Below are 12,678 nucleotides of genomic sequence, written 5' to 3'. Positions count from 1 at the left end.
TGATAATATGTTTTTAAAATCGTTTGTATTTCCTTGGTGTTGGTAGTGATCTCTCCTTTCTCATTCATGATTTTATTAATTTGAGTCTTCTCTCTCTTCTTTTTAATAAGGCTGGCTAATGATTTATCTATCTTATTAATTCTTTCAAAGAACCAACTCCTGGTTTTGTTGATCTGTTCCACATTTCTTCTGGTCTCGATTTGTTGAGTTTTGCTCGAATTTTAATTAACTCTCTTCTGCTGGGTGTAGGATCTATCTGCTGTTTTTTCTCTAGCTCCTTTATGTGTAAGGTTAGCTTTTGTATTTGAGTTCTTTCCAGTTTTTGAATGGATGCTTGTATTGCGATGTATTTCCCCCTTAGGACTACTTTTGCTGCCTCCCAAAGATTTTGAATGGTTGTATCTTCATTCTCATTAGTTTCCATGAATCTTTTTAATTCTTCCTTAATTTCCTCGTTGACCCTTTCATCTTTTAGCAGGATGGTCTTTAACCTCCACGTGTTTGATGTCCTTCCAAACTTCTTGTTGTGATTTAGTTCTAATTTCAAGGCATTATGGTCTGAGAATATGCAGGGGACTATCCCAATCTTTTGGTATCGGTTCAGACCTGATTTGTGACCCAGTATGTGGTCTATTCTGGAGAAAGTTCCATGTGCACTTGAGAAGAATGTGTTTTCAGTTGAGTTTGGATGTAAAGTTCTGTAGATATCTGTGAAATCCATCTGGTCCAGTGTATCATTTAAAGCTCTCGTTTCTTTGGAGATGTTGTGCTTAGAAGACCTATCAAGGGTAGAAAGAGCTAGATTGAAGTCACCAAGTATAAGTGTATTATTATCTAAGTATTTCTTCACTTTGGTTATTAATTGATTTATATATTTGGCAGCTCCCACATTCGGGGCATATATATTGAGGATTGTTAAGTCCTCTTGTTGGATAGATCCTTTAAGTATGATATAGTGTCCCTCTTCATCTCTCACTACAGTCTTCGGGGTAAATTTTAGTTTATCTGATATAAGGATGGCTACCCCTGCTTTCTTCTGAGGACCACTTGAATGGTAAATGGTTCTCCAACCTTTTATTTTCAGGTTGTAGGTGTCCTTCTGTCTAAAATGAGTCTCTTGTAGACAGCAAATAGATGGGTCCTGCTTTTTTATCCGGTCTGAAACCCTGCGCCTTTTGATGGGGTCATTAAGCCCATTCACGTTCAGAGTTACTATTGAGAGATATGAATTTAGTGTCATCATGATATCTATTCTGTCCTTGTTTTTGTGGATTGTTCCACTGAACTTCTTCTTAAAGGGGAATTTTAAGAGTCCCCCTTAAAATTTCTTGCAGAGCTGGTTTGGAGGTCACATATTCTTTAAGTTCCTGCCTGTCTTGAAAGCTCTTTATCTCTCCTTCCATTTTGAATGAGAGCCTTGCTGGATAAAGTATTCTTGGTTGCATGTTCTTCTCATTTAGGACCCTGAATATATCCTGCCAGCCCTTTCTGGCCTGCCACGTCTCTGTGGAGAGGTCTGCTGTTACCCTAATATTCCTCCCCATGAAAATCAGGGACTTCTTGTCTCTTGCTGCTTTAAGGATCTTCTCTTTATCTTTGGAATTTGCAAGCTTCCCTATTAAATGTCGAGGTGTTGAACGGTTTTTATTGAATTTAGGGGGGGATCTCTCTATATCCTGGATCTGAATGCCTGTTTCCCTTCCCAGATTAGGAAAGTTTTCAGCTAGGATTTGTTCAAATACATATTCTGGCCCTCTGTCCCTTTCGGCGCCCTCGGGAACCCCAATTAAACGTAGGTTTTTCTTCCTCAGGCTGTCGTTTATTTGCCTTAATCTGTCTTCATGGTCCCTTAATTGTCTGTCTCTTTTTTCCTCAGTTTCCCTCTTTGCCATTAACTTGTCTTCTATGTCACTCACTCGTTCTTCCACCTCGTTAACCCTCATCATTAGGACTTCTAGTTTGGATTGCATCTCATTCAATTGATTTTTAATTTCTGCCTGATTGGCTCTAAATTCTGCAGTCATGAAGTCTCTTGAGTCCTTTATGCTTTTTTCTAGAGCCACCAGTAGCTGTATAATAGTGCTTCTGAATTGGCTTTCTGATATTGAGTTGTTATACAGATTTTGTAACTCTGTGGGAGAGAAGACTGTTTCTGATTCTTTCCTTTGAGGTGAGGTTTTCCTTCTAGTCATTTTTCTCAGTGCAGAGTGGCCAAAAACAAGTTGTATTGGGAAAAGGAGAAAAAGAGATGAGAGAAAGAAGGAAAGAAAAGAGAAAAAGAAAAAAAGAGAAGAAAAAGAGAAAGAAAAAATTAGAAAGGAAAAAAAAGGGTGGGGGAAGCAAACAGAAATCAAAAAGAAGAAGAAAAAAAAAAACACGGGAGAGTATCTTCTGATTCTGTATATTTTAAGTCCCTTGACTTCCCCTGGAACTGGTCCGTCTAGCTGGTCTTCTGGGGGAGGGGCCTGTTGTGCTGATTTTCAGGTGTTAGCACTTGGGGGAGCTGCTCTGCCCCTGCCTGGTGCAGGTCTCAGTGGGGGTTGTTTACCCGGTGAGGCCCCAGGAGGAACAACCGTAGTGGCGGGACCAGCTCTGGAGCCCTGGAGTCAGCTCCCGCAGTAACTCTGGGGCTCTCCGTCTGCAGGGCCTGGAGGCTCCAGGGCGGGGCCGCTGATCTGCTCAGCTCGGGGCAGGAGCGTCCTCGCTGTCCTGGGCCCTCCCGGCCTCTGCCTGTCCCGGGGGGAGGCCGGATCCTGGGCTGTGTCCCGGCGCCCTGTGCTCCGGGGCCTGCGCTGTGGGATTCGCGCTCCCGGCCCGCAGCCCCCTCCGCAGAGCCGCCGCCCAAGGCTCCGAGCTGCTCCCGGAGCCGGGCAGCCCCCTCCGCACGGAGCCTCTTCCTCTGCTGGAGCCGCGTCCGAGCTGCTCCGGGCCCCGCCGTGCGCTGCAGCCCTTAGGGAGCTCGGCGCACTCTCCTGGGCGCGCAGGTGTCTGTTAGTGTCCCAGGGAGCCCGAGGGCATCCCCGCCCTCCTGGGTCCTGCTCCAACTCCCTGCGAGCCCCTTTCCGCCCGAGAAGGTTGGTGCAGCTCCTGCTTCTCCGGGACGGGGCTCTCCCGTCCTGGGGACACTCGCCCCGGCCTCAGCCCGGCTCCTCGCGGGCCCCTCCTCCTCGGAGGCCTTTTGTTCCTTTATTTCTTTTTCCCCGTCTTCCTACCTTGATAGAAGCGCGAACTCTTCTCACTGTAGCGTTTCAGCTGTTCTCTCTTTAAATCTCAGGCTGAATTCGTAGATTTTCAGGATGATTTGAAGGTTATCTAGGTAATTTGGTGGGGACAGGTGATTTGGGGACCAAATCTACTCTTCAGCCATCTTGCCCCTCCCCTGGCATAGAGATGTTTATAGCAGTGTTCCCTCTCGGGTGTTCCTGAAACCAGGGCTTCATATCAAATCATGCCACTAGCTTCACACCATCTGCTCAGGCGAGGTGTTGTCTCAACGGCTGGCGGCCACACAGCATGGCCCAGATATAACTCTCAAAGCCCGAGTAAGGGCTCCCACCTCTGAGAGTTCAGGGGCTTGGGCGGCAGGCAGGAGGCACGGTCGCTAATAACATTTTAAACCTTGTTTCAAACTTTTTTCCCAGGCGTCTTCAGCTTAATTAGCTGCAAGGAATGAATCGTGTATAAGCAAAAACTAAAAAGAGCTGCAGCGTCCAAGGGGCTTGGGCTTAAAAGTATTAGAGATCTAGATTTTTTTTTAATGCCTTAAAAAGCAATCATAATATAAAAGAGCAGGACCTGGTAACTTCTTCTAGTTTTATCTTCTTGGGGCTTTGGCTCAATCCAGTTGGCTGCATCCTTGGAAGATTCATGTGAATTCTCCACCAGGTCGGGGACTTCATCATCCAGCTCCCCGGGAGCTGGTGGTGCTTCTCCGTCCTGGCACCGGCCAGACTCCTTCAACTAGCCAGACCATCTGCAACGGCTTGGTTTCAGCTCCTGGGCAGCGTTTCTGTGGGCCGCTGTCCCGAGGGCCGGTGGTGGTGAAGTGCTCACCACCCGGGGTTGCCCGCACTCTGGGCTCGCCTACGTGGCCGGGCTCCTCGCTCTGGGATCGTTTCTTTCCTCTTGCTGGAGTGGAAGTAGAAGCATGTGGGGAGCTAGGACAGGAGCTGAGGGGGCCTCGGGGTGTGGGCACACACACGGGGAAGCACGATGACCTACAGCTGGTGAGAAGAGACTTCAGTTCCCCATAAAGAGGTCAGGGCTGAAGAGGATCTCCGGTTGGAAGATGTGACCATGTTCCCAAGCCAAGGGGCAGCTGGGAGCGACACTCAGTTTCCAAGTTGCATTGGACATTTTACAGTTGACTTATTGTCCCTGGTAAGATTAGGAAGTCTCCCGGCCTCATGGTGACTGTTTGTTCTTACGTTCTTTCACAAGGTGGCCCAGAACCTAAAATGACTTTTCTTATGTGAAGAAAGCCATGTCTGTCATTCTTCCCCCAGGGACCCTTAACCCTTCCTGCTTATGGTGCTCAGTGAGAAATCCTGTTTCAGACTTTCCACAGCTGATGCCAGCCCTGGAACGTTTGCTCAGCTTCAGTGAGACAGAGAGTGAGGCACTTCTGCTACTAACAACTACGTCTGCACAAAATGAATCTTTGTGGCAATCACAGGCTTTCAGAAGGAAAAACTTCAAACTCCTTTACCGCTGCTCCCAATAAAGTGGCACTGAGCACACATTATGGCACCAGTTCCCTGAGGGCAGGTGCTCATATCCTTGGAGAAGTGCGTCTGGGAGAGGGAACCCAGGTCTAGGGCTGGCAGCAAGGTAGTAAGTTTTTAATCTGAGACTTTCTTGGCTGTGATCGTCCAGGCACTCTGAAGTGTGCACAGATAAGCGGCCCTGGCTGCAGGCAGAACCAGAAGCAAGTATTGTCAGAAGGAGGGTGCCTTTCCTTTCCAAAGATAAAGATAAACCAGTGATGGAGGGTAGCCATGGGAAAGGCAGGCAGGGACAGGGTGCCCCGTCCTAGGAGGAAGCTACCTTTTAAAAGGAAAAAGACCCCCTTTAGTTATTCTAGACTTTACTCGTTGCCCAGCTTTAGGTCTTCCTGCTGGGAGATGTAACAACGTGTATGAGAAAGGAAGGGAATGGCCTGGGGCTTTCTGATCCAGGTCCCAGGGACCAGCTCAACAGACAGTGGGATGTGTGTGTGTGTGTGTGTGTGTGTGTGTTTTATTTACATTCAATTAGCCAACATGTAGTACACCATTGGTTTCAGATGTAGTGTTCAGTAATTCATTAGTTGCGTATCACACCCAGTGCTCATCTCATCACGTGCCCTCCTTAATGCCCGGGACCCCGTTATCCCATCTCCCTACCCTCCTCCCCTCCAGCAACCCTCAGTTTGTTTCCCATGATTAAGAGTCTCTTATGGTTTGTCTCCCTCTCTGATTTCTTCCCATTCCATTTTCCCTCCCTTCTCCTAGGATCTTCTGTGCTGTTTCTTATATTCCACATATGAGTGAAACCATGCGATAATTGCCTTTCTCTGATTGACTTATTTTGTTCGGCATTATATCTTCCAGTTCCATCCATGTCTATGTAAAGGGTAAGACTTCATGATGGCTGAGCAATATTCCATTGTACATATAAACCACATCTTCTTTATCCATTCACCTGTCCAAGGACATCTGGACTCTTTCTATAGTTTGGCTATTAGTTGCAAAGGGTAACAATTAAGATGCTCTTTGGCTTCCCAGCACCATCAATGATAGAAGCTTGAAGACAGTGTTTGAAGAAAATAACTCTTAAGATTCTTTCACCTGGCTGGCCCAGTCTGCAGAGCATGCAGCTCTTGATCTTGGGTTGTGAGTTGGAGCCCCATGTTGGGTGTAGAGCATTACTTAAAAAAAAAAAAATTAAATCATGTGTGCAGTGGGGCACCTGGGTGGCTCAGTCGGTTGAGCGTCTACCTTAGGCTCTGCGCTGCCTCATCATCGTTGGGCTCCCTGCTCAGTGGGGAGTCTGCTTCTCCCTTTCCTTCTGCCCCCCACACTCATGCTCTCTCTGTTTCTCTTTCTCTTTCCCTTTCAAATAAATGAAAACATTTTTAAAAATAATGTATGCAGAAAAATGAACAAGAACAAGGGTAAGTTAGAATTTTCTGATAAGTAAAAACCGAGAGGGTTAATGATCAGCAGATCTTTATTAAAAGAACATCCCAGAAATGCACCTTAAAAATGAAAATGAGCCTTGAAAGAGAGACAGATACAGAAAGGAAAGGTCAACAAAGAAATTGGTAAACGTTTTTTCTTAAATGGGCATAAATCTGGTAGACTGAATCATGCATCTATAGTCACTCCCTCCTGAAGACCCACTAAAACTATAGCATGGAAAAGGAAACAATAGCAACAAGATTTCAGAAGATGACAAGCAGATAATTTAGCAGTAGATGACTTGGAAAGATTGGCTGAAAAAGATGAATTCTAGTCAAACAGTGAGAAAAACCAAGAATCAGTTCAGTTTCCTCCAGAGTCCCTCTACGTTTTTGGAAGTAAATGGAAGGCTAAATTAAGAACTGGTTGAAAGATGTTTAAGAAGCAGTTTGATTCTCCATACCTTCTTGTAGCCCTTCTCACTCCCAGCAAGACACTGGATGATTTGTCTCTGGAACTGATAAACCAGAGGTTCTTTTACCTTTGAAACTAGGGGATTAAATAAATTAAGCATACTGGTTACTGTAATGCCTACTTAGACACCACATATTTGGCAGCTAGGTAAGAAACTGAAGAATTTTCTTTGCATTATCTGAGAAGTCCAAAAGGAAAGATTTTAAGAAACTGGCATTGGTGCTTCCTAAAATACAGACCACCCATATCACCACAGAGTGAGGCCCAGAACCATCAAGTACCATCCATGTGATGCGTTTTGAAGGTTGGGGCTCAGAGGCAATGGCCAAGAAATAATTCTTGAGATGTCTTCAGTGCAAAAAGGTGGTTTTATTAAAGCACAGGGACAGGACCCGTGGGCAGAAAAGATTTTATTTTTAAGTAATCTCTACACCCAACATGGGTCTCAAATTCACAACTCTGAGATTATGAGTTGCATGCTCCACCAACTGAAACAGCCAGGCGCCCTCAAACAAAATAGAGTTTTAAGTATCAACACCATCAAGGAACTAATGCCCTTTAATTATGATAAATTTTCAGGGATTATTTTGGCAATTTCTCTGCCTCCACTTTCTCCTTTCTCCCTTTTGGTGATTGGAAATACAACTTCCTTTATTAATCCTCAAATGTTCTTATCTTTTCTATCCTATTTTCTATTAGTAATCATGTGCTTTCCATGCCCTTACATTATGGCACATATTAAAAATCTATCATATTTTTTAATTCATAAGAGTTCTTTTTTGTTCTGAGTGGGTTGGTTTGTTTGATTTGGTTTTGCAATATCCCTTTTTGTCTTATGATTGCAACATATTATCACTGAGAACATTAACGACATTTTTTAAAAAATGAAAAATTATCCAGCACTGTTTCTTGAAACGACTTTTCTTTCCTTATTGGGTAGTCTTAGCACTCTTGACTATAGAGGTATGGATTCATTTATAGACTCTCAATTCTATTTCATTGACCTATGTATTGATGCTAATGTCAATAGCACACCCTTTCGAATACTGTAGCTTTGAAGACTATTTTAAAATTGGGAAATGTGACTCCTCCACCTTTATTTTTATTTTTCAATACTGGTTTGGGTAATTGGGGTCTTTCACAACCCCATAAGAATTTTAAAATCAGCATGTCTATTTCTGGAAAAAAATGCAATTGAGGTTTTGATAAGGATTGCATTGAATCTGTAGATTACTTTGAGGTTTTTTTTTTAGATTGTATTTATTTATTCATGAGAGATACACACAGAGGCAGAGACATAGGCAGAGGGAGAAGCAGGCTCCCTTCCAGGACCCAGGGATCATGACCTGAGCCAAAGGCAGATGCTAAACCACTGAGCCACCCAAGTGCCCCACTTTGAGATCTTTTAAAATTTTTATTGACAGAGCAAGAGAGAGCCAGAGAGCACAAGTGGGAGGAATAGCAGAAGGAGTGGGATAAGCAGGCTCCCACTGAGCAGGGAGCCTGACGTGAGGCTCGATTCTAGGACCCCGGGATCATGACCTGAACTGAAGACAGATGCTTAACTGACTAAGCTGCCCAGGACCCCTCTTTTGTTCTTAAAACTTTATTTTATTATTTTTTTAAGATTTTATTTATTTATTCATGTCAGAGAGAGAGAGAGGCAGAGACACAGGCAGAGGGAGAGAAGCAGGCTCCATGCAGGGAGCCGGATGTGGGACTCCATCCTGGGTCTCCAGGATCACACCCCAGGCCAAAGGCAGCACCAAACCACTGGGCCACCAGGGCTGCCCGAGATTTTTTTTTTTATTATTATTGAATCTATAGAGTACAGTAATTCAATGGTATTCATTTAGTAATACAATTTTAAGATTACAGTCAACCCTTGAATTATATAGGTCCACCTATATTCAGATTGTTTTTTAAAATACAGTACAGTAGTATAAGTGTATTTTTTCTTCCCTATGACTTTTTAAAAATGTTTAAGATTTTATTTTTAAGTAATCTCTATACTCAACTTGGGGATCTAACTCACAACTGTGAGATCAATAGTCACGTGCTCTACTGACTGAGCGAGCCAGGCACCCTCCTGCCCATGACTTTCTTAATAACATTTTCTTTTGCTTACTTTATTGTAAGAATACAGTATACTATATATATATATATATAACATACAAAATATGTGTTGATTGGTTAGGTTATTGCTAAGGCTTCAGATTAACAGTAGGCTATTAGTAGTTAGCTTTAAATGGAGTCAGAAGTTTTACTCAGTTTTTGATTGTGTGGGAGTGCCAATGCCCCTAACCCCAACACTGTTCAAGAATTAACCGTATTAAGCCTTTTAATCCATGAACATGGGATGTCTATCCATTTAATTAGGGATTCTTTAATTTCTGTCAGCAATGTTTTGTAGTTTTTAATATACAAGTCCTACATTTCCTTGTTTTTTTTTTTTGCTTGTTTCTAACTACTTTATTCCTTCTGATGCTATTGTAAATGGTGGAATTGTTTTCTTAATTTAATTGGTTTATTCTTAGTGTATAGAAATGCAAATGATTTTGTTGACCTTGATTCCTACAACATTGCTGAATTCATTTATTTGCTCTAATTTTTTTTGATGTGGATTCCTTAGGATTTTCTTTATAAAAATTATATAATCTCCTAGTAGAGAGAGTTTTAACTTCTTCCTTTCCAATTTGGAATATTCCAGTATTATGCTGTTTTGTTTTGTTTTGTTTCATCTCATCCTGTCTCATTTCATTTCATAGCATTCCATTCTATTTTATTTTCCTAAATGCCCTGGCTAGAATTTCCAGTACAATGTTGAATAGAAGTGTGGAAAATGGTCATCCTTGTCTTACTCCTGATTTAAGAGGGAAAGTTTCCAGTCTTCCACTATTAAGATAGGTATCTAATTAGTGTTTTTTTCATAGATGACTTTTGTCATATTGAAGGCATTCCCTTCTATTCCTAGTTTGTTTTGTGCTTTTATCATAAGGGGATGTTATATTTGTCCAATGCTTTTTCTTTATTAATTGAGATATTGTGTTTCCCCATTCTATTAATATGGTATATCTTACTGATTTTCATATGTTGAACCATCTTATATTCCTTAGATACATTGTGGTTGGTCTTGGTGTATAATCCTTTTACTGTGCTGCTGGATTTGGTTTGCCAGTATTTTGTTGAGAATTTTTGCATTTATTTATTTATTTATTACTTAATTTATTTTTAGAAAATCAGAGAAGGGCAAAGGGAGAGGGAGAGAGAGAATCTTAAGCAGGCTCCAGACCCAGTGCAGAACTGAAGCAGGACTTAATCTCATGACCCTGAGATCATGATCTGAGCCGAAAATCAAGAGTCAGATGTTTAACCCACTGAGCCACCCAGGTACCCCTGGATTTTTGCATTTATATCCTTTGGAATATTGGTTGCTACTTTCTTTTCTTGTGATATCTTTGTCTGGATTTAATATGAAAAATAATACTGACCTTATAAAATGAATTAGGAAGTGTTCCCTCCTCCTCCATCTTTTTAGAAGAGTTTGAGAAGGATAGGTGTAATTCTTCAAATGTGTGGTAAAGTTAACCAATGAAACTGTTTGGTCCTGGATCTTTTTTGTTAGGTTTTGATTACTGATTCCATCTTTTTCTTTGCTATAGATCTGTTCAGGTTTTCTAGTTTTGTTTTTTTTTTAAGATTTTATTTATTCATGAGAGACACACACAGAGGCAGAGACACAGAGAGGGAGAAGCAGGCTCCCTGCAGAGAGCCTGATGCGGGACTTGTTCCAAGGACCTCGGGATCACAACTTGAGCCAAAGGCAGATGCTCAACCACTGGGCTTCCCAGGTACCCCCAGATTTTCTATTTCTTTTTGGGAAAGTTTTGAGTAAGTTTCGATAGGTCATGTGTCTCTAGAAATTTGTCCATTTTAGGCTATCTAATCTAGATTATCTAGGTTAGTTTGTTGGCATAGGATTGTTCATTTTATTCTCTTATAATCTTTTTATTTCTATAAGATTGGTAGCACTGTGTCCACCTTAATTCCTGATTTTAGTAGTTTGAGTTTTCTTTCTTTTTTCTTTGCCAGAAAGCTAAAGATTTGCCAATTTTGTTCATCTTTTCAAAAACCAACTTTTGATTTTGTTGATTCTATTATTTTTCTGTTCTTGTTTTTATTGTCTCCACTTGTCTCCACACTAATCTTTATTATTTCCCTTTATCTGCTTGCTTTGTGTTTAGTTTGCTCTTTTTTTTTTCTTAAACCTTTTCTTCTTGAACTTTTTTCTTCTACCTAAAGGTTGAAGGTTATGTTATTAATTTAAGATAATTTTTTAAAAGATTTATTTATTTATTTATCAGAGACACACACACACACAGAGAGAGAGAAGCAGAGGGAGAAGCAGACTCCATGCAGGGAGCCCAATGTGGGACTCGATCCCAGGTCCCAGGATCAGGCCCTGGGCTGAAGGCAGTGTTAAACTGCTAAGCCACCGAGGCTGCCCTGATTTAAGATCTTTTTAAGTGATACTTGGGTGGCTCAGTGGTTGAGCATCTGCCTTCAACCCAGGGCGTGACCCTGGGGTCCTGGGATTGAGTCCCACATCAGGGTCCTCCATAGGGAACCTGCTTCTCTCTCTGCCTGTGTCTCTGCCTCTCTCCGTGTCTTTCATGAATAAATAAAATCTTTTTTAAAAACATCTTTTTTTCATGTAGGCATTTATAATTCTAAATTTCCTTCTGCGCATTGTTTTTGCTGCATCCCATGAGTTTTGGTATGTTGTGATGTTGTTTTCATTTATCTCAAAGTATTTCTTAATTTCCCTTGTGGTAGCTAATTTGACCAAGAGGTTGCTTAAGAGTGTGTTGTTTAATTTCCACATATTTGTGAATTTCTCATATTTCCTTCTGTTACTAATTTGTAGTTTTACTCATTGTAGTAAAAAACAAAGACACTCTATATGATTTAAAGACTTTGATTTATGGTGATGAGTTTAGTTTTATAGACCAACGTATGGTCTATTTTGGGGAATGTTCCATGTGTACTTGTTAGGCGTTTTCTATATATGTCTGCTAAGTCCAGTTGGTTTACAAGGCCGACATCTATTTCCTTGTTTATCTTTAACCTGGCGATTTATCCATTTTTGAGAGTGGGGTGTTGAAATCCTTGACTATTATTGTAGAACTGCTCAAATATTTTTTCCATTTAAAAAATCAGTTGTTGGTTTTCTTATTAATGAGTTTTAAGAGCTCTTAAAGTAGAGTCTAGATACATGTCCTTTATTAGTATATGATTTCAATATATTTTCCTCAGCCCATGGCTTATTTATTCATCATATTACAAGCTCCTTTTAAGAAAGAAAACTTCAAATTTTGATATAGTTCAGTTTATCATTTTTTCTTTTATGGGCTAAGCATTGATCATTTCTAAGAAATCTGAATTTCTTAGAGTCACAGATTCTTCTACTCTATTTTAGAAGTTTAAAATTTTTGAGTTTTACATTTAAGTCTGTGATCCATTTTGCTTAACTTTTGTATATGGTTTAAGGTGTAGACCAAAGTCCATTTATACACATATATATATGGATAAATATTTCTGCAACATTTGTTGAAAAGACTATACTTTTTGCCCTGAATCCTTTTCTCTTATTGAAAATCAAGTGGCCCTGTATATGTGAGTCTACTTCTGCACCCTCTATTCTTTTTTTTTAAGACTTATTTATTTATTCCAGAGAGAGAGAGAGAGTGAGCACACTTGCAAGTAGGAGGAAGGACAGAGGAAACGAAAGAGGGAGAGGGAGAGAATCTCAAGCTGACTCCTGGCTGAGCACTGAGCATTACAATCCCAAGATCAAGAATTGGATACTTAACTGACTGACCCACCTAGGTGCCCCTGTGCCCTGTATTCTTATTTAATAGATATTCATCTACCTTTATGTCACTTAACATTTCTCTCATATTTTATCCTAGTTCTATATTCTAGAAAATGGTCTTCAGCCAAATCCCTTTTATAATTGATATATGTCTACATTATGTGAATT

This window comes from Nyctereutes procyonoides, unplaced genomic scaffold (assembly GCF_905146905.1).
Source record: "Nyctereutes procyonoides isolate TBG_1078 unplaced genomic scaffold, NYPRO_anot_genome, whole genome shotgun sequence".
NCBI classification, from domain to species: domain Eukaryota; kingdom Metazoa; phylum Chordata; class Mammalia; order Carnivora; family Canidae; genus Nyctereutes; species Nyctereutes procyonoides.
This window is presented reverse-complemented; position numbering follows the sequence as displayed.